We start from the raw sequence: 27,402 nt of genomic DNA, 5'->3' as shown, positions 1-27,402 counted from the left end.
TCACTGTGCACTGTCCTGTGGCCATGTTAGCTGCCTGTCATCAGCCTCCTAGATCTGGTGAGTGCAGAGGCAGCATGAACAATGAAAAGTGAGAGACCACCCCAGCCTCCCCCAAAGATTCCTTTTCCAGATAGCTCTTAATTATCCCCCCTGGCTCCCCTATCTCCCAGGGCTGGTGCTGTCTGGCTGTCTTCCAGCTCCAAGCCACTGCTTCTTCCCCTCTCTTGGTGGCACCTCTGCCAAGGTTTGTGTGGGGCAGAGAATCAGTCCCATGTGTCGGCCCTGACATGTAGGGGACAATCCTTTGCCCTTCTTAGGTGCCTTCCATCCAAGGATCTAAATGTGCTTTACCAACACTAATGAATTAAGCCCCTCTGCGAGATAGTAGGGGAGTATCGTTATCCTCATTGTACAGATGGGGAAACTGAGGCACAGGGAGACCAAGTGACTGGCCAACAAGTGCAACGGAAGAGCCAGAAACAGGACTCAGGGCTTCCTAACCCTGTCCAGTAGACTGGCAATGCAATCTCACTCTAGATTCACAGGCCACTCTTAATAGATAAAGTAAGGCCGGATGGGTATGCCAGCCTGGCTGCTTTGTCTTTCTCTCAAAGGTAACAGGAGAGGATGGCTCCATCGGAGAGGTGTGTCCGCTTGGTTTAGGAGCTGTCTGTGATGTGTGGCTGTAGGGTTGCAGTAGAATAGAACCATGTTAAACCCACCATTCACTTGGCCATGGAAATGAAGGGATGCTGTGAAGGACTGCAACCTCCATCTCTGAAATCAGAGGGCAAGGCTAATCTGGGACACGCCTACCTAACCCCAATGGATGGTCCTCGCTCAGTGCTCTGAAGGAAGCTGACAAAATCCCAGTCTACCCTGGGGAAAATACCTTTGTCATCCCAAATGGGGTGACCCATTGAGCCCTGTGCACATGGGTCTCCATGGCTATGCTTGGGCAGGGAGGGACGTGCCACATGGCTAGAGCACAGGACTGGACGCCAGAGGGTTAGACGTCTTGAGCTGCTGAGAATGGGAGGCTCCGTGGATGTTCCAGCCATTAGCGTCTCACTCCATGGATAGCCTGTGTCCAAAATAGCTGTGTGCCTGCAGATCACAGCCCCCAAACAAGCTGAGACCTTCACATCTCATCACCCTCAGGGACTGAATTCTTTGTGTGCTCTGCCCCGGCAGAGCCCATGCCACTTCCGAAGCTCCCGTTTGTTACAGCTAAGAGGGAGAGGGGGTGGAGGATGACAGAACGTCCTGCCTACTCCTCCGAAATGCCGCAGAGCAGCTGGAATTCCCTCGCGTGAGGGGGATGGCAGGCGGGAATTTGTTTTTTCTTGTTAATTTGACACATTTTGTCACGTTCTGGTGCTTTGGACCATGGAAGGGGGCGGGCAGCATTGAAATGTCTCACTTTTCAGTTTGTATGTGTTCTATTGCTCCCCCATTTCCCTCCCCATGCGCACACATGGTCCCTTCCCTCCCCTCTGAGCACCCCCAGCCTCTGTTGAACCCAGTGGGGGGCTGTGGGGCTCAGCCCCTTGCCTGCTCACATGCAGAGAGAGAGAGCTGAGTTGCAGGAGAGGCTGGCAGGCGACAAAGGCCAGGTGGCAACAGAGGCAGCGTGTAGGGAAGTGGGTGTGCTGGGAGGCTGGTAATGAGGAGGGAGTGCAGTTCCTGTAGGATCAGGCAGGCAAGGTGAGGAGAGCTGTTAATTTGATTCTTCAGCTTGGTGGGGTCAGTAATTAAAGATTACAGAACTGTTGGGCTCCCCTCCCCCCCACACACACTTCTAGAGTTCGATTTTCTAGGCTCTGTGAAGAGTCGGCGCGAAGAACAAATGACCCACATAGCGCAGCAGATGCGCAGGCGGGCGGCCTTATTTACATGCAGCTGCAATCACTCTCTCGCAGGTCCAGCTGCACCTCGCATAAGGCACCGTGTGAGTACACCGACACCGACAGCCATGTGCACAGCCAGCTGTCTGCAGGGCTTAGAGCCTATCACACTGGGCATGGGGCAGACAGGTCTCAGACCCAGCCGTGATGCAGTCTCACCCTCCTCCTTTAAATAACAGTGCAAATGATTTCAGCAACATGGACTGGGCCAATAGCCCTGGAACTGGCCATCCTGTCTCCACAGGGCAGGAGTTCCCAGCTTCCCCCTAGTTGGGCTGCAGCAGTGTGACTGCCTGGGAGTGATATGGTCCTGAGGGTTCCATGCCAGCTGGGTCCTAATTGTAATGCTGATACCTGCTTTCATTGACTGTGTGGTGTCGTGCATCTGCTCTGTGTAGGAATGAGTGATGGCACCCTCGGGTGGCTGGGCCCACAGAGAGGCTATAAAGTCCAGTGCTAGCTAAGGATGGGGTTGGGACTTATGCTTCAGGAGCTGAAGAACCCCAAATCTAGTCCTACCTCCCTAAGAAATATATATACATATATGTGTGTGTGTGTGTGAGAGAGAGAGAGGTATAGAGATACCATTGTCTATCCTAACACCACCTCTATAATCTTCATTTCCAGATGGGAAACTGAGGCACAGAGAAAGTAAATGACTTTGCCAACTCGCACAGGGAGTGTGTGGCCAGGCAGGCACTGAACCTACCACTCTCAAATCCTGGCTAGTGGTCTAACCACTGGCGCACCCTTCCTCTATTGATTGTATACATCTTTATTTAGTTATTGTGTCTTTTATCTACACCATGTAGATTTGTTACAATAGGAGCTACGTTTAGTTTGCAAATCATTTTGGGGCCCTGCAGAATGACAGCCCCATATAAATGTAGTGAATAATACATAGCTAAATAATGACATTGTTTCTGGACCAGGCAGCATTTAGCCCTGGAGTGAACAGGCACATCTGCCATTAACTTCAGACTTGCCTTATGCCAGGGCTCCGTAGCCCACGGTGTTACATTTGCCAGCAGAGCAAAGGAAAAGGGATGATAAAGGAGCTAAATCGGTCCTTGCCTCTAGGGGAGGCAGCAGAGATCCCCTTGTGTTTCCAACTGGCTACATATCGTGTAGCTTCACTGGACTCAGGTGGTTCAATCTACACCCAGTGATTTGAAGAGGTAGAAAGGGATCCTGAGGCTGCAGTTCTTACCAGGGGATGCTTAGCCAGGGCATCAGCTGATGAGTTGTTCCTCTCCATTCTCCCTGCTGCTGGCAGTCGCTTGCTCAGATGGTCATTTGATAGCTCCAGGGCTTGAGAGGTTGGCTAGCCTGCTGCAGCCTTCTCCTTCCTCAACCCCTCCACAGAGCAGACCAGCTCCCCAGCTCTGTCCCTTCCTTGCCGCAACCACACATGCATCTCAGTAATGGATTAAAGGAAACCTCCCATCGAACACTCCACCTCCCCGTCAAGTGCACGCGGTTCCTGGACGTACCAGACAGAAGACCATTTCCTCCTCCTGTATCCTTTCTCAGCAGCTGCTGCACTAATGCAGAAGAGAAGTAACAAAGCCAATTTAACTCCCCCAGTTACCAGCGGCTTCTAGCTCCAAGTCCTTTAATGAGCTAGCTCAGGTAGTGCTAATTACCCTAACCCAGGCTGCTTCGACTGGAGCACCAGCAGCTAACTCATGGTCAATTAACCCCTGAGGGCACGTGCCGATTTCCCCCTTTCCAGCTGCTGTCGGAACAGTCAACATGTAAATATCGCCAGGAAGACAGCAGATAAATCTCTGTTCAGCAGAGTGCACTGGCAGCCTAACACCAGCCTCCCCTGTATGGTGGCAGCTCGCTCCCGAATGCTAGCAAAGCATGGTAACAGCAGACTGCTCTTGTATGCAACTGGGTTGAGTCTGTAGGGTCCTTATTTAAGACGCTACAGGGGTGTCAAGCTATCTGGCACTCCCTCAATTCTGATCACGCCGTGTGCGGTGCTCCCTGCCCCCTGTCGTAAGGATTGCGTTCAATCTGGCTGGACAGTTTGTTTTGTCTAGCAAGGGCATATTCATCCTATCCATCACTCTGTGGAACCAGGAGCTTCCCTCGTTCTGGGCTGGGTTTTGCTTCTCAATTTGCTTATTATTATTTGTGGTATGGCAGTTCCTTGATGGAAAAGCTAAGATCAGGGCCCCCTAGTCCTGGGCAGACACTTGAGACATCCCTGTACCAAAGAGCTTACAGTCTAAATAGACAAGACAGACACAGAGTAGGAGAAGAGACAGAGGAAATTACTTGCCCATGGGCACACAGCAGCACAGTAGCAGAGCCGGGAAGAGACATCTCCCAATGCCCAGTGGGCCACTATCCATATGGGCCACGCTGCCTCATGTGCTGGCTTGTGGAGTAAATGCATCTGTTTGCATCATTTGGCTATTTTGTGTAGAGGCTACTTTGGAAAATGGTCTCTTTGCTCCCTCCAGAAGAGAAGTACATCTGTCCCTTCTTGCCTTCAACAGAGATACATCTGTGCAGCCCTCATTTAGTGGACTTACCGCTCTATCGAGCAGAGCAGAGAGAATATTTTGCTGTGTGTACTTTGACAAATGGGGCCACTGCTTTTGGATCATTCCCAGGCAGGTTGCAACCACCTCAAATTTATTTGTGATTCTACATGATTCACTGATTTCTTCTATAAGCCTCCTGGTACTCTAGAAGGTGATCATGGACAGTCATCTGCCATAGTCACTGTTTTCTAGTCAAGCTGTCCATCTAATGTGCCTCAATCTACCTGATCCATCTGGCTCTCTTTCTAGTTGCAGAGAACCCATCACACCATACCCAAGTGCTGTTGAGCTGTGCTGGTTAGCTGTGATTGGGCTGACAAGAACATCCTATGGCTTGTCTTTCCTGACTGGGTGAGCTTCCAGCCCTTTGTGAACCTTCATTAAGTTCTAATCTGGAGGCCCTGTCCCTCTCTTCTGAGGGAGCTGCCCCCAGCCGAGGGATGTAGGCCCCATCCCTCAGAACCCAGGCCCAGCAGCCCCCTCTTGTGTTCAGTGGCTGGAGTAGTGGGCTAAGGCTGTACCCCTTCCCCACTCGTGGGTTCAGCCCCAGCTGGCTGTTGTGTCGCTGTCGGTATACTTGCCCTTTGGTTGCTATGGTGACACTACCACTTCTTACCTCACAGGGGGAAAAAAAAAGCCTCTAAACATTTAATTCTTCAGCCCACTTGGGAGCCTTTCAAACTCCCCACTCGGTGTTTGACATGTAATAATTTTTCTGCTTTTAAGATTATCCTAAAATGCTCATTCCCTTTCTCTCTCTTTAAATCTCAGCAGTGGAGCCTAAAGAGAAATAAGCATAAAAAATAATGATACATGTTTCAAATAACAATTTGCCGCGGTCTCTGGAAACATGCAGCGGCAGGCATTTAGGAAACTAGAAAGGGACACAATGAAACCTGTCTAGAGTGACCGCTCGCAGCACAGGTGGAACATGCTGCTGAACCCCAGTGGCCTCTAGAGCCAGGGTTGGGAGAACTGGACTCACTGGGGCCAAGTAAGAGGCTTGGAGCCATGGTGGAGAACGTGATATAAATGCAGAGAGAGAGATGGCAGGATGGATAGATAGAGAAGGAAAGGTGGATGGATGGATGGACAGCTAGACAGAACAGGAAAGAGGGAATGAGATGGATGGATGGTCATCTGTCATCCTCCATTGATTTAAAGACAGGTACACCGGGGTAAGATAGGTCCGGTATATCTGGGTGATACTTGGAGGTAGTCTCTGAAAAGAGGAAACTAACTCGTCAGGCTGGTCTGTGTTAGAGGCTTCTGTGCAACTAACTCCCATGAAGCTGAGACTGAGACCCAGCTTAGATTTACAGGCTCTGCCACAGGCTCCTGTGTGACTGTGGGCAAGTCACTTAGTCTTTCTGAGGCTCTGATCCCCGTCTGTACAATGGGGATAATAACACTGCCCTGCCTCACAGCATGTCATGAAGATAAATATACTAAATATACTTAGATACTCCGGTAATGGGGCCCAGAGAAAGACCATGGATAGATCGCCATCAGATGGTCCTGCTCCAGAGCACTGGGATCTGACATGCCTGTGGAGCATAGGGTGTTTGTTTTCCTGGCCAGCCGTGGAATAATTTAATCCTGCTTTCTGCGTGAGGGTTTATTCTGAGCCAGCCATCTGGGGAGCAGTTTAATCCCACAATCTACAGAGTAATGTAAACCTCTCTCCGGTGAGTAATTTAATCCTCCATTTCCAGGGTAATTTAGCCCTTCCCTTGGGGAGTAATTTGATCCTCCATTTTCAGAGTAATTTAATCCTCTATCTACAGAGTTCAGTATTTGAAACCAGCCACCTGTAGAGTTATTTAAACACTCGTCTGTAAAGTATTTTGATTCCTGCAGGGCAAGCTAATTTGGTTTCCTGCAGAATAATTTAATCCAGTTGCATATGATATAACAAAATCCAGTCAATAAATTAATCCAAACTCCTAGTTGGGTTTAATCCAAGTAGATAGAGCTGGCTAATCCAACACTAAACTCAGTGCTGCTTAATTGCTTGTTTAATTCAAGTTACTCCTTAATTGTTTAATCTGTTTGCCCCTGGATTAGTTTAATCTGGGTGACCCACAGCTGCAGTTGTTTAGTGTGGGTGAATTCAACCCCAGAGCTGGTGAATCTGTGTGGTGTGGTTTATTACCTGGAACCTGTAGTTGAATTTGTATCCCCTGTTCCCCACCCCCCCTGAAATCCAGCAGGAGTGTAACATGTGAGACAGCATTCCACAGGCTGAACAGCCATGACTTCTGTTTGGAATAGAAACTCCCCAAGTGTTTCTGACTCCTCATATTTCTGTTGCCCAATGTTCAACCTTAACATCCATGCTCCAATCCTGGGATACTTCGGGGCGTCATGCAGATACCATCACAGACACCCATAAATCTGGGGTGCTGTTGGCTTCACTTTCTTTTATTCTACCTTTTCCCCCATCGTCCTGTGGTTCTTCACTTCATTTTCCCACTTCTCCCCTCTTGTGAGGTATTTATGAGCTATCCTTTGGAAATGAAAGGCAATCTGTTTCCTTGGCAAGGAGACAGGGACATGCAGGTTACTTCTGGGCTGAATGTGATCTTTCCATTGATCTCGAGGTGCAGCACTGATTCTTCACACATTCCTATTGAAATCGACCTTGTCTTTTACCCTCCGGCAGGGCTTCCTCACAGGCCTGGTGCTGTTTGCAGAACTGAAATGATCAAAAATCTATTGTGCAGTTCAGCAAATGGCCCCTAAGAGTCTCCATATCGCTATCAAATGAGTCTTTCTGCCTCACCCCTGGGATCTTAAGAATGCTGTCCCTGGAAATGAGACATTCCCTGCCATTCTGGTGGGATTTCCTCCTGGACAATTCCCTGGGAATTAACCAACAGAACTCTGACTGGTAGGAAGAGTCACTCCTCAGCAGGACAAGATGACTCTAGACCAATGGTCCCCAACCTTTTTGGCTGGTGGGCATCAGCTGAAGGACCACTGCGGCGGTGGAGCACCCGCCGAAATGCCACCAAATTTTGGCGGCATTTCGGCGGCGATGCCTCTCTATGACATCACTTGTCGTCGGCACATGTTGTCATCGAGAGGCTTCCCCACCGAAATGCCGCAGCAGCATTTCGGCGGGTGCTGTCCCGGAGGCCAGGACATGGGTGCATTAAGATGCCGCCATGGCGCCCACGGGCACCGCGTTGGGGACCCCTGATCTAGACACCAGAATCTTTCATCCCTAGGTCTCCAGTTCAAATCCAAACCAAGTTGATAGTGAGTGAGCATCTCTACCATTCAATTAATAATTGTGAATTGAATCGGTGGTTCCCAGTCTATCTGCTAGAGGACAGATGTTCAATTCCCCCACCAAAATAGCACCATCAGAATTGGCAAGCTCATTAGAGAGGTCATGGGCCATGGAGACTGAATGGCCCTCTTCTCTCTTCCCCCCTGCCCACAATGATCCTTCCGGGTCAGAGATGCACGGGGGAATCTTGCTTTGCTACTATCTATGCTGTTACTCCTCTATAGATGAGCAGAGAACTGCATTCTTTTAGGCATGTCAGGCACCTTCACCAACATGGAATTCAAGTTGAAAGAGCGTCCTTGGGGTAGAATGAAAGGGATATTCACTGCAGAGGACCTAACTAGTTTGTACCAGGTCCTCTCTTTCCATTTGTGCCATAGCAAAGACCCACAGGGTTGATAGCAGGAGCTGTGTCTTTTAGCTGAGTGAGGATGAAAAAAAATAATATTAATTATAGTGTCAGTTTCCATATAGAGGAGGATCTGCAAAGCAGTCAGAAAGGAAATCTTTCCCCTGTGTCTGTGAACATTGCGGCTTTTGTCTTTCAGGAGAGCTGTTAAAGAGCTGAAAATGAGGTAAAGAGTTTAAAAACAGTGTGTGACAGAGGCATGGGGCAGGGAAGGAGCAGAGGGAAGAAGAGATGGGAACCGGAGGGAGATAAGGAAGAGGGATCTGTAATTGAAGGTATTGATCCCACTTAGAAAATCAGCTGTAACATTTTGAAACCATAGAATAGTCTTAACAATATAGCCCTGTCCACACTCTGTGCAAGGCCCTGGCTGGAAAGGACTCTCTTTGCACCACCCCCAAGACTCCTTGGAGTAGATAGCTATTTCCTGGCTGCTTTCTGAGGACTTAGGAGGGGACCCCTCGCAATGTCAGTGGTGCTGGGTGACCCAGATGGGGTGTGTCAGGGCCCCGTGGCCACAATGTGTTTTCCACAGACTGGAGACAGATGAAAGGAAATACTTTTATACTCAACATGTAAATAGACTGGAACTCACTGACCCAGGAAGTCATGGAGGCCAAGAACTTAGCAAGTTTCAAAGAGAGATGGAGCACTTCTGTGAATAACAAGTCTCCAGAGTTGTAATACCGAATGCTAACAAAGAGTTTTGGAAGGAATATTAAATCTCCGGCGTCAGGGCTTAAACCAGTTTCTCATTATTAGAGATTAGGATTACATGTTTGGGGCAAATCCTAAATCTGCCCATTGCAGGTTTCTTACACCTTTCTCTAAGACATCTGATGCTGCCACTGTCATACAGAAGACTGGGCTAGATGGACCTTGGGTCTCATCCAGTCTGGCAGCTCCTATGTTCTTCCCCACTCCCATGTGCACTGGACTGTGCCTGAGGGCCACCACTTCACCATGGCCATTGCTAAGCTTCCTCTCCAAGCATGCTTTGAAGAATTATGCTTCCTCCTCGCCTCCCTTTGCAGGCTGATGCCCCCAGACAGCAATGCTTATCCCCTCCCCAGTTCAGCCAGCTAGGATCCCTGACTTTGAACCTTCCTGTCTGTTACAGTTTACATGTCAACTTGCAAGAGAAGTCTGGTCTGGAGATCTGAATGTAGGATTAAAAGCCAGGAACTCCTGGGTTTCATTCCGAGCTGTGCTGCTGACTCACTGTATGACCTGAGGCAAGACAAGTCCTTATTTGGTGCCTCATTTTCCCATCTGTAAAATGGGGATAATGATCCTGACCTATATGCTATTCTGTCCTGGGACCTGACTGCATGCTGTTTTGGCCTCTGGAATATGTTAGAACAGCCTCAGGGCTTCCCTAATTTGTGTTTGAGTGTTTATAGCCCCCTGGGGCTTTTGCAGCAGCTAATAGTAACTGGATGTCAGTGGTCCTTTTGCCATACCCCCTTTTCCATGGCCACTCCCCCTCTGTCAAAGACTGCGAGGGGATCGTATCAAGCTATCATGACAGTTTCAAACAATAGAGGGTTTCCCCCTGTGTCAAGGGAATTCCCCAGCTGAATTTGCTGACTTTATGGCTTCTTTGCAGTAGCACATTGGGTGGAAAGGTGCCCCAGAGAGACTATGAACTGGCCTCTTGGGTTTCACCTGAAAACATAAACCCCTTAAGAAAAGCTTGTCTTGTGATAGCTCTAAGGTAGACAAAACAAGAAAGTACTCGAAAGATCTCAAGAAAGCCTGTTCCTATGTGGTTCCTCCTGAATTTCTGGATCAAAGAATATCAGACCAGCATTCTTTGACCCCTTGCAGGTAGGATGGTAGAAGGAGAGGAAGGAAGGGTTTGCTGGGCAACACCCTGGGTTCATTTCCTAGCTCTACCTCAGACTCCCAGTGAGACCTTGACCAAGTCACATCTGATAATTTTATCCTTAGGCTCCAACTCAGGAAAGAATTTAGGCTGAAGTGACTTAGGGGTCCCATTGACTGGCAGCAGGATTTAGGTAGCCCTTAAGCAAGTGCTTAAGTTCTTTTGAAGTCAACAGGGCTTAATTACTTTGCTGAATTGGGGCTTTCATCTCTCTGTGCCTTTATCCCCATCTTTAAAAATTCAGATAGTAACTAGGGCTGTCAATTAATCGCAGTTAACTCACACGATTAACTCAAAAAAATTAATTGTGATTAATCACACTATTAAACAACAGAATACCAATTGACATTTATTAAATATTTTGGATTTTTTTGCTACATTTTCAAATATATTGATTTCAATTACAACACAGAATACAAAGTGTACAGTGCTCACTTTATATTTTATTACAAACAATTGCACTGTAAAAATGATAAACAAAAGAAATAGTATTTTTCAATTCACCTCATACAAGTACTGTAGTGCAATCTCTGTATCATGAAAGTGTAACTTACAAATGTAGATTTTTTTTGTTACATAACTGCACTCAAAAACAAAACAATGTAAAACTTTAGCGCCTACAAGTCCACTCAGTCCTATTTCTTGTTCAGCCAATCGCAAGAAACAAAAGTTTGTTTACATTTATGGGGAATACTGCTGCCTACTTCTTATTTACAATGTCACCTGAAAGTGAGAACAAACATTCACATGGGACTTTTGTAGCCAGCGTTGCAAGGTATTTACGTGCCAGATATGTTAAACATTCATATGCCCCTTCACGCTTTGGCCACCACTCCAGAGGAAATGATTCCATGCTGATGATGCTCGTTTAAAAAAAAATGTGTTAATTAAATTTGTGACTGAACTCGAGGGAGAATTCTATGTCCCCTGTTCTATTTTACTCACATTCTGCCATATATTTCATGTTATAGCAGTGTCAGATGATGACCCAGAACACGTTCATTTTAAGAACACTTTCACAGCAGATTTGACAAAACACAAAGAAGGTACCAATGTGAGATTTCTAAAAATAGCCACAGCACTCGACCCAAGGCTTAAGCATCTGAAGTGCCAACCAAAATCTAAGAGGGACAAGTGTGGAGCATGCTTTCAGAAGTCTTAAAAAAGCAACACTCCGATGTGGAAATTGCAGAACAAAACCTCCAAAAAAGAAAATCAGCCTTCTGGTGGTGGCATCTGACTGGGATGATGAAAATGAATATGCGTCAATCTGCACTGCTCTGGACTGTTATCGAGCAGAACCCATCATCAACATGGATGCATGTCTTCTGGAATGGTGGTTGAAGCATGAAGGAATATATGAATCTTTAGCACATCTGGCATGTAAATATCTTGTGACACCAGCTACAACAGTGCTTTGTGAATGCCTGTTCTCACTTTCAGGCAACATTGTAAACAAGAAGCAGGAAGCATTATATCCTGCAAATTGTAACCAAACTTGTTTGTCTGTGCAATTGGCTGAACAAGAAGTAGGACTGAGTGGACTTGTAGGCTCTAAAGTTTTACATTGTTTTATTTTTGAATGCAGTTATTTTTTGTATATAATTCTACATTTGTAAGTTCAATTTTCATGATAAAGAGATTGCACTACAGTACTTGTATTAAGTGAATTGAAAAATACTATTTCTTTTGGTTTTTACAGTGCAAATATTTTGTAATTAAAAATAAATATAAAGTGAGCACTGTACACTTTTGATTTCAATTACAATACAGAATACATATATTTGAAAATTGGAAAACATCCAGAATATTTAAATAAATGGTATTATATTATTGTTTAACAGCGTGATTAATTGCAATTAATTTTTTTAATTGCATGATTTTTCACAATTAATTTTTTAATTGCTTGACTGCCCTAATAATAACACTTCTCTCCCCAAGCCTGTCTGTCTTTTCTATCTAGATTGTAAACTCCGTGGGACAGGGACTGTCTCTTACTGTGTCTGTACAGCACCTAACACAACGGGACCCTGATCTCAGCTGGCTGCTGTAGGCATTACTATAGTACATATATATAACAATACTCTTTCTCAGGATTACAGAAAAAAATTATTTGGGGGAAAGGCAAATATCAAGCAGAAATGTAGGAACATTGCTGATCCTATCACTATACACTTTGCATGTTCCGTTTCCTCTTGGGATGGCTTAAATTCTATTTTTAGTTATTTCCTAGTACCTGAATCTTACCCCAGTGATGTCATTTCACATTCTGACATGTGATATATTAAATATTTACGGACAGAATTTTCAAAAGCATCTAAGTGTCTTTTGCGCCTAAGATGCTTTGGCACTTTTAATAATTTTGCCCCATCTCAGATTTATTCTTGACCAGCAGTTGTCATTTTTCTAAAACGGTGGCCGTGGATTGAATTTAGTTACTGGATGTTGCAATCTTGAATAGGGAGAAGAGAGGTGAAAGAGGAGGGGCAAAAAGACCTTCTGTGTTCCTTGAAATTTGAGCTGTTTTCTTTAACTTGCCTTGACGTTCACTCACCTCTCTTCCCTTTTAATAAGTCAGTTTTTGTTCTCCCATATCACGTTAGAATGCACACTGGGCATAATTGATGGACAGGACCCAGTTTCTGAAAGCTATCAACGTAGCAACTGTGAAATCACATGTCCAAATATGTTTATCTTCTCAGCTTTTCTGGGCTGTGTGCTTTTCGGACATGGATTTTTGTGCTTCAAGGAGGAGAGTAAACTTTCCTTTAAAATGTCAATGTAGAAAAGGAGAGATAAAGAGAAGACATAGCTGTGGCTTAGGCTTTGAATTCAAAACAAAACAGGGCCAGCTGCTTCAAAGAGATGCTGGTGACGAGCAGATGTATTAATATATGTTAGAGAATGGAGCTCATTCTTACTGCAGTGAATCACAATTTCTTTGCAGGACTTTAAACGGCAGCTGCAGGTCAGGCAGGGTTGGAAATCATCTCACCAGCACTGTCCTGCCAGTGGGTCTGCTCTGGCGGACCCACCATATCCTAGAAACGAAAAGTAAATTAACGGTATGATTTTGAAAATCCGCCTCGTAAAGCGTGTTCTCCCCACTTCTCACAACAGGGTCAACTAAGATCATGGTAAGCCCTTTGGTCTTCCGTAGGAGCCCTAAGAAGTCAGCTCATCAAGTGATACCTCCCACTCACCTCCAAAAGAGGGAAACTGTTGCTCCTCCTATCAGGGCTGGTCTGAGACATTTTGGAAGCTCTCACCAAACTGATTAGAGGGTCTAAGTGATAAGGTAACACGGTCCCTTGATGCTCATTGGGAGAGAGAGGATAGTGCAGTGCTCAGGATGCTACGCTGACACTAAGCACAACACAGGTCTCTTAGAGGACTTCCTTGGATTAATTCCTGTGGGGCTCAATTCCCTGCTGTGCCATGGACTTCCTGTCTGACCAGATCTGCTCTGTGCCTGTGTTCCCCATCTGTACAAGGGGACAACAGTGCTGCCCTGCCTCACATGGAGGTTGTGAGGTTAAATACATTAAAGTTTGTGCAGCACTCAAATATCATAGCAATGGGGGCTGGACAGTGCCAGTGCCTTCAATAGCAAGGAGAAAACACCTAGGAGATGTTCTGGGGCAAGGGGATGATGATAAAGGTTTCAGGCACAGTTCTTTTCTGCTTGTATTTTAAGTAAATGAATTTAGAACTGGTGAGTGATGCTGTATTAAAGGCCTGATCCCAAACCCATCAAAGTCAACGGACAGACTTGCATTGACTTTACTGGACTTTGGACCTGCACCTAACTGCCCTGGTAGCATCATCCACAGATCCAGCACAGCCATAACAGCGCTGCTCCATTACAGTGCCTGAATCCTGAATTGCTGGAGGTAAAGTCTTTAAGCTCCATCTACGCAGGGATAATTTCTGAGTTTCTCTGCACCAGTGCTACAAATTCTGGCTCCTGTTGTGTAGGTGGCGTGCTGCGCTCACATGGTACTGCGGTGTCATGTAACTTTGCTGTCTCAGAGATGCACCAGTGCAGAAGACAGTTGCCTGATGTCCCCCATTTACACACAGCTCATGGAGGTGAGAGGGTCATTTATACCTCATAGCTCTGTCAGTCTTTGACTTCTCTGCTGAAGATTGCCAGCCAGAGGGCCGGTTAATGCAAACTACGTGCTGCTTTTTGGTGAGACAGACACTGGTCCACTAAGAACAAGACTGGAACCATCAGCATGTGCCACTGAAGAGCTTCGGATGCCAACAGCTTTCATTCACTTCATTGAATTTGACCTGAGCTGAATTTAAACCAGTGACCTAGAGGTGAAGGGTATTAGCCCGTTACTATCCCCAGAGTCAGACATAGCTCTTCAGTGCAGTGTGATTTGTTTGGGAAGCAACCAGAAGTGCAGGGATTACAATACACACACAGGATCACATAGTAATAATAACAACTAGCCATTTTCTTCTGTAGATCTCAAAACACTTTACAAAGGAGGTCAGAATGGGGAAACTGAGGCACAGGATGGTGAAGTGACTTGCCCAAGATTACCCAGCAAGCTAGTGGCAGAGCTGGGAAATAGAACCCAGCTCTTTATCCACTAGGCAACCCTGCCTCCCAAAACAATAACACTATCTCAGGCCACCCATGTCTCCAAACATATTGATTGTTTTAGTTTGGCTGTTGCCCTCCTCCATCCTTAGCCCTCCAGCTGATGCCTTGGCCAGACTTGCTTCACAGCAGGGTCACCCACGGATGGATTTTGGATGAATCCCCAGAGGGCAGAATTTGTGTTAGAGAACTGTCCCATTGCAATGTAAATATCAGCCCCTGCTCCACCCTCACTTAGCCCCATCGCACTGAGCTGAAGGGAAAAGCCTACACTAAAAAATTAAGTCAACTCAAGTTATGTCGACTTACAGCCCCCGCCATAATTGAGTCCATTTTATACCTCCACACTACGCTCCTTGCGTCCTCACTAGGAGCGCTTGCACTAGTTTAACTGCCAGTGTGGGGTATTGTGGGATGGTTTCTGAAAGGCAGCAATGGTCAATGTAAGCAACGCGGTGTCTACACTGACACTGTGTCGACCTAACCACATCGACCTAAGTGCAACGCCTCTCGCAGAGGTGACGTTATTAAGTCGGTGTGGCAGGTGAGCTACATCGGTGGGAGCGACGTTTTAGTGTGGATGCTCACAGAGTTAGGTCGACATAAGCTGCCAGCCTCTCCTGGGGCCAAGAGAGGACGTCCATCTCCTTGATACTCATTAAATGCCAGGGCCTCCCCAAATTCTCTGCCCTTGGCTTGGCACAGGAACTGCTTACCCCACATCCAAGCTGGCTGAGGCACTGTTCTCCCCTCACCCGCTGCTTTGTTAATCTGTCAGGCAGTCTCCTTTGCGTAGCAGCTGGGAGATGTTGTGATGGATCGGAGATAGAAATAGAGCAATACTGATGCATTCAAGGTGCGCTGCTGATTGATAGCAAGAAGCACAATCACACGTCTTGTTTTCAGAAATTTCAATTTTTGGGTTCACAAAGCTTGGCTCATTCTAATGATAGGATCTGCCTGTGGCTGTCAGCGGCTCTTCTCCTTTCTCAAATCCTCCTAACCAGGCCCCTTCAGCCTGGTAACAGCGCCTCCTGCTGGCACCAAGATACATTTTTATTCTCCACACTCAGCATTGGGGACCTTCTGCCTCTAGGCCCATGGTTCTCAATCTTTTCCCTACTGCAACCTCATTTTCTGCACCAGCATCACCCTGCAATCCCCTCCCATCCAGTGAGAATCTAGCTGGGATCCTCCTGCTCTTCACCAGTATAGGAAGGGCAGGGTGTTCACAAACCTCTGACACCTTTTTGCAACCCAGCAAGGTTGAGAGACTGGCCCTATGCTATCAGGGCGCCGCAGCTCCACGCTGGTGAAAGCGTCCTCTGCTGGTAATAAGCAGATACTTCCTACTGGCCCTCTACTCACTGCACTTATGGTTACACACAACACCTGACACACAGATTTGGGACAAAACACCTCTGTTTCCAGGGCTCCCGGCACCTCTGACCTGTCTCTCTCTCAAGCTTCATTTCACAGCCTTTGCTGCTCTGCTCTCACTCTGACCTTGGGGCCTGCTAACCACGCAGCATGCTTTCACCAGCCGGGAACATACATGAATCATGCATATGTTCATAGCTGCTACTTCATGTTTGTTTTTCTCTCTACCAAGACACTGGCACCCATCAGCACTGAGCAGTTCTTAATCTGGCATGCAAAGGCAAAACTCCACCCCTATGCCAGCTCAGTGACCAGAACGCATCAGCCACATCTGTAGGGAAAGGCTCCTAACTGCTATATTCTTTACAGGCTTTACTCAGAGCTCACGCTTTTCTTGCTTATCAACCACTTCACCAACACTAGGAGGGAGAAACGAGGATGAGTCTCCTGGCATGAGAAGCAGGCATCTTGGAGGTGTGCGGTGATGTCAGTCAGGGACAGAAGAGTAGCTGATGTCCTTCTGGATTCTGCCAGAGGCGATGCTAGAGATAATCATTTGTAGTCTTTAAGTCTATACTGTGAGCCTTCCTAAAAGAGATGCTCTAGCTTCCCCACCCTGAAGGATTCTTAACGTTCCAGTTTTGGATCATCTCTTGCATCTCTATTGCAAATCCATTGCCCCACCTCGTCCCCTTTGTCCTGTTGCATTCTATGCTGGGAACCTGCCTGCCTTGAGTTCCCAGGCTTTGCTCGCTGATTCTGCTGCCATGCAGGGACCTGACAGCAACACAGAGGAAGAGGCTTGTAACTCTGCCTTGGGATGACAGATGTTTTCATGCTGCTGCTAAGCTTTCAGACTTGTCCTGCCAGGATGCAGAGATGAACATCAGAAGCTATTGTATGGCAGAGCCAGGGAGGAGAGGAAAGCAGAGGCATGCGCACATGCCAGAGTGTAAGAGCACACAGGGACTTGCGTGGGCCCCAGTGCTCATGAGCGGAGGCTGGAACACATCATTGCATAGGGTGTGGGATGAGCCCAGATTGTGTGTGTGGCTGCATGCGTCACTGGAGAGTTTGTATTCTTGAATGAGTATGGAGTCTGTGATTCCTAGCTCAGGAGAGACGGTTACTACAGGATTGTCCCCCAACAACAGTGAGGCGCTGTTCCATTTTGTAATTACTATGTTGATTAGGGTAGTGCCTAGGAACCAACCAAGAGCAGAGTCTCACTGGGCCAGGCACTGCACAGTCACAGAGTAAATAGTGCTGGCCCTGAAGAGCTCATGGAGATGGTCCTGAGCCATGGTCCTGAAGCATGTGAAAGCTTTGAACTGTCCACACGGGTGTCTAGCTGGGTTCCCTGGCACGTTTGCATTTGTAGTGAAGATTGACCTTGTGGCTGCGTCCATAGGACTGAGTGTGGAGTACGTGCACTCACACAAACGTGTGCTTGGTTTGGCATGGACTCCGGGTGTGCATGCACACATGCATGTGTGTGTGCATGCAGCAGTGGGCATTGATTGATTGATGAGATTTGACTTACAATGTAACTAGATAACACAAACCAGCTCCGGGGTCTCCCTCCCCGACACAGCAAGGAATAACAGGCGTCAATAGCTGCTCTGTGGTTAACGGGGAACGAGCTGATTTTCAGCCCTTCCTCTGGCCCGTTTGTTTCTCCAAGGAAATCTTGAAAATTCTAGATGAAAATGGGCTCCACTTTGTCAAAACCCACCTTTTATCTGAGAAAATTCCTGCAGTCATATCTCCCTTAACCCCTTCAGCACCGATTGATAAACGGCCTCTGCTCAGTATAAAATCTGCTGCTTCACATGCAGAGTCTAGCAGAATTATTTAAAGCAACGGGAAGCGTCAGCTCATCTCGTCCAGATGGAACTCCGGGCTGTAAGCTAGATGAAAAGATCTGTCTTTAGCCATCAGGTAGGTCCCCGCGGTTGCTTTAATACCATCACTTGCGCAGGGCTCTGGGACCTTTGTGTTAGGTTCTCTGTAAACTCAATTACTTCATGGTAATAGCGTGGTATTGACTCAATGGCCTCGCCAGCATAGGACTCTTGCTGTTTATTAGTTGTTTTATTATATGGCACATCAGGCCAAAATAAAGTCATTATCTCATTACCTGTGTTAGGGTTTTTGTAATTTTTCTTAAGTAAGTGTTAGTGGTGGGGTAAAGTGCCGAGGGACAGCCCTGGAGACTGGAGTCCTGTTTAGGCACAGAACAGGTCCATCACAGGACCTTTTTGCCATACCATCCTGCTAATACACTCTCCCCCGACCCGCAGGGAGTAACTTCTAGGGAGCACTGGGGTAGCTGTCCCCTTGGCCTCTTTGCAAAGTTTGGGCTAATTAGTTGTCATGGGGTCCTCTCTGTGAGTTCCCTGTGTCATTTGCAACTATACTGAGACCTACCAGTTCACTGGGCACACAGGTCACCAAACAGTCTGGGAACCGTTCTGTCACAGCCAAATCGAGCCGGATGTGACCCAAAAGTGGCTTAAAGGTGAATGACTCAGTATCCATTTATTCTCCACCTAATTCATCTTGTCCCCAGGCCCTGGCTTTATAGAGGAGAGGTTTGTTTTGCTAACTAATCGTACTACTTTGTGATTCAGGGAGTAAAGCTGGGCTATTGGTAGAGAGTCACTGATGTTGGAGATAGAAGAACTGCAGGTAATGTTCATCTTATACCAAAGAGTAACTGTTGTCTGCCAGCTCCTATATACCCGCCACCACGGCCAGCTCCAGGCCACAGTGCGCCAAGCACGTGCTTGGGGCGGCACGCCACGGGGGGCGCTCTGCCGGTTGCTGGGAGGGCGGCAGGTGGCTCTGGTGGAGCTGCTGCAGGCATGCCTGCGGATGGTCCGCTGGTCCCATGGCTCTGGTGGAGCATCAGCAGACACGCCTGCGGCAGCTCTACTGGAGCCGCGGGACCAGCTGACCATCCTCAGAAACACTTGCGGGAGGTCCACCGGAGCCGCGGGACCAGTGAGCGGCAGAGTGCCCCCCGCGACGTGCCGCCGTGCTTGGGGCGGCAAAATTGCTAGAGCCAGCCCTGCCCGCCACTGCCCCCTTCTCAGAAACCAGAGTGATTACACACCAGCCAGGGGCAGCTCTAGGGATTTTGCTGCCTCAAGCATGGCAGGCAGGCAGGCTGCCTCTGGCGGTTTGCCTGCGGAGGGTCCGCTGGTCCCGCAGCATCGGCAGACCTCCCGCAGGCGTGCCTACAGGAGGTCCGCCGAAGCCGCAGGACCAGCGGACCCTCTGCAGGCAAACTGTCAGAGGCAGCCTGCCTGCTGCCCTTGCAGCATCGGCAGAGCGCCCCCCGCGCCTTGCCGCCCCAAGCACACGCTTGGCGTGCTGGGGCCTGGAGCCGCCCCTGACACCAGGTCTTCACAAGCAAAGCTCTGCCAACTGAAAAGAGTGTGTTAAGAGGCCCGGGGCATGTATTACATTTATAACCCACCAGAGGGTGTGACAGCAGAGCAACAATAGAGCAAAACCTTTTATTATATACCTCTAGCTTCTCATGCTGTTCGAACTGTTCAGGAAATAGTTAGAGTTGCTCAGTGATGTTTTTACTTTCCATTGTTTGCTGGGGTGAGGAGTGTTGACAGAAAGGGGCGGGGGGTGTATGACACAGAAAGAGGGAGAGTTTGTACAATCAGTTTGTGTGTGCAGTCTATTCTATTACAGTATTTAGGATCCGGCTTTTGTGCAAATTTACAGTAAATACGGTATGCGGTGTGTGCTTACATGAACTTGTGCATGTGTGTATAAATAATGTCAATATATATCTAGAGATACAGATATACATGGGGTACCTTTATATTATATTGTAGCTGTATACACGCCCAGACAACAACATTCATTAATATGGAGTCAGGATTATTAACACACATCAAAAAGATCAGCCTTAACCCTCACCCCATACCCTATTCCACCATGTCATACATAAATCAAATTATGAAATAAATGTTCCAATGGTTTACCTGAAGATGCAGAGGCTGTTTCGATGTATATATGCCTGTGAGTTTGAGCTCCATATAACAACTCTATTTGCTGTGCGGTCGCTGTGGTTTTTCTGAGGAGGAGACACAGGTATAATATGTAAGTGGCTTACAGTGCAATACCAGAGCTATATTAGGAGGTGAATGTGGGAGGTGGAAGATGACACCACATTGCCTTGCAGGGTGGATTAGGTATCTCTCTGGCTGGCTCATAAGGTAGCAGTAATCTACATTTGCATGAAAGGCAGTTTGAAGAGCTATGGTTACAGTATAGTAGGTAAGATTTTGCAGTCCCCACTGGAAATGCAGAAGATTTTAGTGGAGTATGGCAGTATGGTGGCTGGCCATAAAGGGATCGTTGGTAGACAGGTAGAACCTAAGTATTAGGATGAGGTCAGAATTAAGGTTATTTGTGGAACCATGACTTTCCACATTTTCAAATGTTTGCTCTTAAAAGTTTTAACCATAACTTAGTAATATCTTGGGTTTAAAACATTGTCTAATTTAGGACATCTTATGTAACTGATATGTATTTACAACCTTAACTTTCAGTTTTTGCCTAGGAATTTCCTTGGTTATTTCCAGAAAACTATCTGGAAAAATACTGGCACCTCTGCTATATGGAACTATTTTTTTCTCCATTAGACATGTAAAGTAGATGACTTCCCAGGGTACATTTTTTTTGCTAATTAGCATACCTTAGTCTCCTGCTTTCTAGAACAGCACCAAAGATTCTTCAAAGCTATGCCTCCTGGCTTCTGAAAGTCCTTCAACCTGGCTGTTCAGGTCCACAATTTCAGAAGTGTTCATACTACCTCTGCAGACTTCTTAGAGTAACTTAACACAGACAGCTCAGCTCTGGACTTTAAGAAATCTGCAGGGGCAGTCAGTGTATTTTATAATGTCCTTCAACCTGGCTGGGTCAGTTCCAGATTTTAAAAGAATCATCAGGCTTTTGCAAGCCCCCTGCAGATGTCTTAATGTCCTTGAAGACAAGCATTGAAGACTGACTAAACTCCATGGGGAGCTCTTGGACTTTTGAGAGGTTCAAAAGTCTGTAGCAAATAACTTCGAAATTAACCATGCAGTCTTTCCCCAAATACTCAAAGGCACTAGTACAGATGAATAAAATAAATCTGGAGTTAATAGACCAAGCTGTTTTTGAGATATGTCTTTCCAGGAAAAAAAAAAAAAAAAAAAAAGACTCTCACAAAAGTGAAAAATCTTCCATTTTTCAAACACTGCTCTCTCCCAAATGCTATAGCTGATTAATCTCAGACTTTCCAGAATCAGACTCCTCTGACATAAGAAAACTTCAGGCAGACAGATTTATTTATTTTTTTGATATGCTGTTGGGGTTGGAGAAACAAAATTGGACTTATAAAGGAAAACTAGTTACAGCCTTAACTTTGAAGTTGCTACCCCCATTCCATAACACTGCCTTGAGATAATCACTCATCCTCTCCTGAGCTATGCAGCTCTTCTTAATAACTCACCTAGAGTTTATGTAATGGTTTACATGTCCTTTGTGAGGCAGTCTGAACTCTGAGGCATCCGGCACTGACAACTGAGACTGAGTCAAATCTAAAGTGCTTCACTGCTCCCCAGTGTTTCAAACTGCTGTAAGTTTGAGTTTCTCTCAAACAATACATGAAAAAGTTGCAACTTACTGAGTTCAGTTATTCATAACTTTATAACTACTGAACCAGAGCCCTTCAAACTTGGCTTTCTTTTAGATCTCAGACTTAAAGAAATGAAGCCATGTCTGAAGACTGTATGTACTATATTTTACCATAGGTGAGGTAAGATTAGGTAAAATAATCTAGTTGCCATTATATAGTGATTAACTATTTATAATGCTATAAGTGTAAATAGAGGAAGGATGGTTCTAGTGATTAGGCCACTAGCCTGGGTCTTTGGTGATCTTGCTTCAATTCTCTTCTCTACCACAGGTTTCCTGTCTGACCCTGGGCAAATCACCTAGTTTCCCTGTGTCTCCGTCTCCGTACAATGGGGATAACAGCATTACCCTGCCTCCCAAGGGTGTGTGAGGATAAATACACTAAAGATTGTGAGGTACTCTGGAATTAGTACCGAGGTACGTAGCTATCCTAATTTAAACAGACATAGGCTCCAGGAGTACAGCTAAACTTCACCTTAATTGTGTATTTCCCAATCTTTGAATGATTTCTCATCTTAAAGATGCACTAATGCTAGTGTTTTACATTGACTAGATATAAAGACATGTCTCTATAATCAACATATTTGTTTACCTGTGTGCATAGTATACATACACCACACCACTTATGTAGTTCTGCAAATCATGAGATAAACATGTATTTCCCAAACCATGGCGCACATGGGAAACGATCATACAATCTAAGCTGACACTACTTGCACATGTCAACAACACTTTCTCCTCCCATAATTTTTACCTAGTCATGACAGTAATATGGTTCAACTGGGAAAAAGTTTAGGGAGCAAACCAAAGGAGAAAAACAACAGAGGAAGTGGGACAAAGGTCATTCCTGTTGGGATGCTGCTACTAGTGTAAGGTTTGTGTTGTGGCTTGTCTGGGAACGGCTGCCTAACCCATGACTGGTGCAGCATACATCTCAAACTCCTGATGGAATGAGCTTTCTAGCACCATTGCTTCTTTGGTGTTAATTGTATCCTCAGTAAAGACGGGTTCCCAGAATAATACAAAGCTAATTAACAGACAGGCGGGCTGACATTTTAAAAGGTGGCCGTTAGTTTTGGATGCTTGGATTTTTTAGTGCCCCTCTTGAGAGATGACAATAGGATCTGGAGGAGCCAGGACCTCTGAAAATCAGGCTCAAGGTGTCCAGGTTGGACACCAAGAAATATAGGCACCCAAAATCAATAATTTTGGCCTAAGCTTTTCTGAATCTTACTGTGAATAGGCTCTTGGGAAGCAGAGTGATTCCACTGAGCTGTAGGTCTGAGAATCTCCAAGTACTGGCCTGCCTCTAAAAGGCAAGATGGGTTAATATGATCCCAGTGCATCCCTGATCCAGTCTCCAGGACCAAGTAGGACTATCCATGACCCTAAAAGTTTTCTGTGTTGCCCGGCATATCCCTCTGAACATAGGGATGAGTCTGTGAAGAGTAAGTGTCCTTTCCACTCAGCTTGCTGGCTAAGGGCAGCTGGGTGGGGGAGTAGGGGGACAGGGCATGAAGTGTGGTTGCTGGTATGGAGTTTGTTGTAGATTCTCCCCCCACCCCCAACAGCTAGACAGATCTGAACTGCTTGATGCCTACAGGTATCACTCAAGAAACACTGTGGTCTAGTGGGCTGAGCCTAAACTTAGGAATAGTTGCTCCCAGGTCCTAATTCTGGCTGCACCTCTGACTTGCTGTGTGACTTACAGTAACCTCTTTGGGCTTGAGTTACCTTCTCTGCCAAATGAGGATAATGGCACTTCCCTACCTCACGGAGCCTTGTGATCGTTGATTAGTTAATGTTTGTACAGCGCTCTGAAAATGTAAAGCACTATGTAAGTGCTAATTACATATATTAAGACCTTTTTTTTCCCAGGGATTAAATTAACCTTCCGAAAAGGGAGACACATCTAAGCCATTATCCCATCCCCAAAGGAATTTGTCTTGGTTCTTTCCTTCAAAGAGCGCCAGTGCATCCGTATTGGTGTCCTCTCCGATTCACTGGTGAAAGTGCTCATGGAGAGTACATAGGGAAATGAATTTCAGAGTTTGTGCTCATCTGATGAGGAAATGGGAACACTACCATGTGACGTCTACTGAGAGAGCAAGGATGACCTTGTGGTTAAGGTCTTGCATTAATAGTCAGGAGACCTCGGGTCAGTTCCTGGCTCAGCTGCAGGCTCCACGGATGATCTCAGACAAATGACCTAGGAATGGATCCTGTAAGCAGCGAGCACTCTGACCCCAGTGCATCGCAGCATTTGAACATGTGAATAGTGTCACTGGGACCACTCCTGTATGTCAGGTTAGTCATGCGCTTAAGTGGTTTGCTAGACTGGGGTCTGAGCATTTAACAGCTTGAAGGACTGGGGCCTTAATTTCCTTGTGCCTCAGTTCCCTGTCTGTAAAATGGGGATAATCCTTCCTTCCTTCCTTTCACCCTCTGTCTGTATGGACAGTGCCTAGCACAATGGGGCCCCAATTTGAACAGGGGCTCTAGGCACCACCGTAATACAAATAATGATTGTGTGGCCAGTAGCCGCATGAAATCACTTGACTCAAGATTAGACTATCCACCTGTAGAAAACGCAGTCTTATTCAGGGAAAAAAAATCTGATTTGATAAAGACGTACAGGGGAGGAAATCACAGTCTGCTCAGGGATATTCTATGACCGGAAAAAGAGGGTAAACTCTTCAGATAAATTGACCTCTGTGCATTATTTGTTCAGCTCTTCTGATAAACACATTGTGTAAAAGAGCACGAGAGGGACAGGAAAGCATAGAGGAAAAAGGGGGCTTGGTTAGGGGGCAGACAGCAAGAGATGTAATTCCTGTAGATAAGGAGGAGTATTTTCCTTTCCATAAGGCTGCTATTGGTGTCAGTGACATTGCTAGTGTTGCTGATGGAGAAATTCAGTCACTTCCAATAGGGGGTAAATAATTGGCTCTTGAGGTACTGCAGGTTGCTGTCATTTTCCAGTGAAACACTCCATCAAGTTCAATTTCTAGAAAAAAGCTCTTAGGCCTTGAGCAGTCCTATCTAATCCTTTGTGCCAAGCACCAGAAACTCCTTCCCACCATGAAGGAAGAAGCAGCACAAGGGCAGGCTGGCACCACAGATGCCCAGATCATGATAACATTTGAGGGGCACAATCCATTATGTTGCATGGAAGCTGGCCTGGTGCGTAAGGGATTGGGGTAGGGCTCAGGAGGTGTGGGATCAATTCCCTGCTCTGCCACGGACTCCCTGTGTGCTTTGTGCACCACCACTTAATCTCCCGGGTTTCTCATGAGAAAAGTATACTCCCAGGCCTCAGAGGGCACGTTTGTTAATGTTTGTGCGGTGCCCAGGCTCTACAGTGATGGGAGGGGTAGACAGAGATACTGCCCATAGTAGAAATACCCAGAACAGACTCTATGGGGAGCAGAGACACCCAAGATGGATTCTTGTATGAGTGTGTTGAGCCCTCTTCCCACAGCATCCATCGCCCTGTGGGGAGCAGGGACTGGCCAGTTATCTATTTAGGGGACCTGTATAGGCCCTGTTACCGTAATACCTGAGCCCCTCACAGCTATTCACATAGTTATTCTCATAACATCCCTGTGAGGTCAGACAGAGCTGCTATCCCCATTTACAGATGAGGGACTGAGGCATGAAGGGCTTGTCTGCATGAACACTTAGGGTACGTCTACACTACGAGATTATTCCGATTTTACATAAACCGGTTTTGTAAAACAGATTGTATAAAGTCGAGTGCACGTGGCCACACTAGGCACATTAATTCGACTGTGTGCATCCATGGTCCGAGGCTAGCGTCGATTTCTGGAGCGTTGCACTGTGGGTAGCTATCCCATAGCTATCCCATAGTTCCTGCAGTCTCCCCCGCCCCTTGGAATTCTGAGTTGAGATCCCAGTGCCTGAAGGGGCAAAAATCATTGTCATGGGTGGTTCTGGGTACAGCCTCACCCCTCCCTCCCTGAAAGCAGCAGACAACCATTTCGTGCCTTTTTTCATGGGTGAACTGTGCAGCTGCCATACCATGGCAAGCATGGATCCTGCTCAGATCAATACCGCAATCGTGGACGTTGTAAACACCTCCTGCATTCTCGTGCAGTCTATGCTGAACCGAGACCTGCAAAGCCAGGCGAGGAGGAGGAGGCGGCTACGGCAAAGCGGCGACGAGAGTGATGAGGACATGGACACAGAATTCTCTCAAACCGCAGGCCCCTGCGCTTTGGAGATCCTGCTGGTAATGGGGCAGGTTCTAGCTATTTAACGCCGATTTTGGGCCCAGGAAACAAGCACAGACTGGTGGGACCGCATAGTTTTGCAGGTGTGGGACGATTCGCAGTGGCTGCGAAACTTACGCATGCGTAAGGGCACTTTCATGGAACTTTGTAACTTGCTTTCCCCTGCCCTGAAACGCCATAATATCAAGATGAGAGCAGCCCTCACAGTGGAGAAGCGAGTGGCAATAGCCCTCTGGAAGCTTGCAACACCAGACAGCTACCAGTCAGTCAGGAATCAATTTGGAGTAGGCAAATCTACTGTGGGGGCGGCTGTGATGCAAGTAACCAAAGCAATCATTAAGCTGCTGCTACGAAAGGTTGTGACTCTGGGAAACATGCAGATCATAGTGGATGGCTTTGCAGCAATGGGATTCCCTAACTTTGGGGGGGCGATAGATGGAACCCATATCCCTATCTTGGCACTGGAGCACCAGGGCACCCAGTACATAAACCGCAAGGGGTACTTTTCAATGGTGCTGCAAGCACTGGTGGATCACAAGAGACGTTTCACCAACATCCACGTGGGATGGCCAGGAAGGGTTCATGACGCTCACGTCTTCAGGAACACTAATCTGTTTAAACGGCTGCAGCAAGGGAATTACTTCCCAGACCAGAAAATAACAGTTGGGGATGTTGAAATGCCTGTAGCTATCCTCGGGGACCCAGCCTACCCCTTGATGCCATGTCTCATGAAGCCATACACAGGCAGCCTGGACAGTAGTCAGGAGTTGTTCAACTACAGGCTGAGCAAGTGCAGAATGGTGGTAGAATGTGCATTTGGCCATTTAAAAGCGCGCTGGCGCACATTACTGACTCGCTCAGACCTCAGCCAAACCAATGTCCCCTTTGTTATTGCTGCTTGCTGTGTGCTCCACAATCTGTGTGAGAGTAAGGGGGAGACTTTTATGGCAGGGTCGGAGGCTGAGGCAAATCACCTGGCCGCTGATTACGTGCAGCCGGACACCAGGGCGATTAAAAGAGCACACCAGGAAGCGGTGCGTATCAGAGAAGCTTTGAAAACGAGTTTCATCACGGGCCAGGGTACGGTGTAACTGTTGTGTGTATTTCCCCTTGATGAACCCCCCCCTTGACTGACTCATTCCCTGTAAGCAACCCACCCTCCTCCTTCGATTACAGCTTGCTTAAGGAAATAAAGTCACTATCGTTTAAAAATCATGTATTCTTTATTTAAAAGTCATTAAGTCATCAAAAAGAGGGAGAGAAATAACAAGGTATCCCGGGTGTGGTTTGGGAGGAGGCTAGGAGGGAAGGAAAAGGCTACTAAAAGCATTTCTATGTAATGACAGCCTTTTGGTTGGGCTATCCACGGGGGTGGAGTG

At 46.8% G+C, this 27,402-nt stretch overlaps 1 protein-coding gene across 5 annotated transcripts in view; it reads left to right on the top strand.

The window, feature by feature from the left end:
* Positions 1-27,402, top strand: part of LINGO1 (leucine rich repeat and Ig domain containing 1) — a 494,269-nt gene that overhangs the window by 378,731 nt on the left and 88,136 nt on the right. Inside the window, exon 8 of one of the 5 annotated variants that reach the window (XM_030578571.1) lies at positions 22,042-22,187. The exons of the other annotated variants lie outside the window; for them this stretch is intronic. The gene's annotated coding sequence lies outside the window, so the exon portion shown is untranslated. The remainder of the gene's footprint in view (positions 1-22,041; positions 22,188-27,402) is intronic. 5 annotated transcript variants of the gene reach the window in all.

Source organism: Gopherus evgoodei, chromosome 10 (assembly GCF_007399415.2).
Source record: "Gopherus evgoodei ecotype Sinaloan lineage chromosome 10, rGopEvg1_v1.p, whole genome shotgun sequence".
In the NCBI taxonomy this organism is placed as follows: domain Eukaryota; kingdom Metazoa; phylum Chordata; order Testudines; family Testudinidae; genus Gopherus; species Gopherus evgoodei.
The sequence above is the reverse complement of the archived record's forward strand: the minus strand, read 5'-3'. Positions and strand labels throughout refer to the sequence as shown.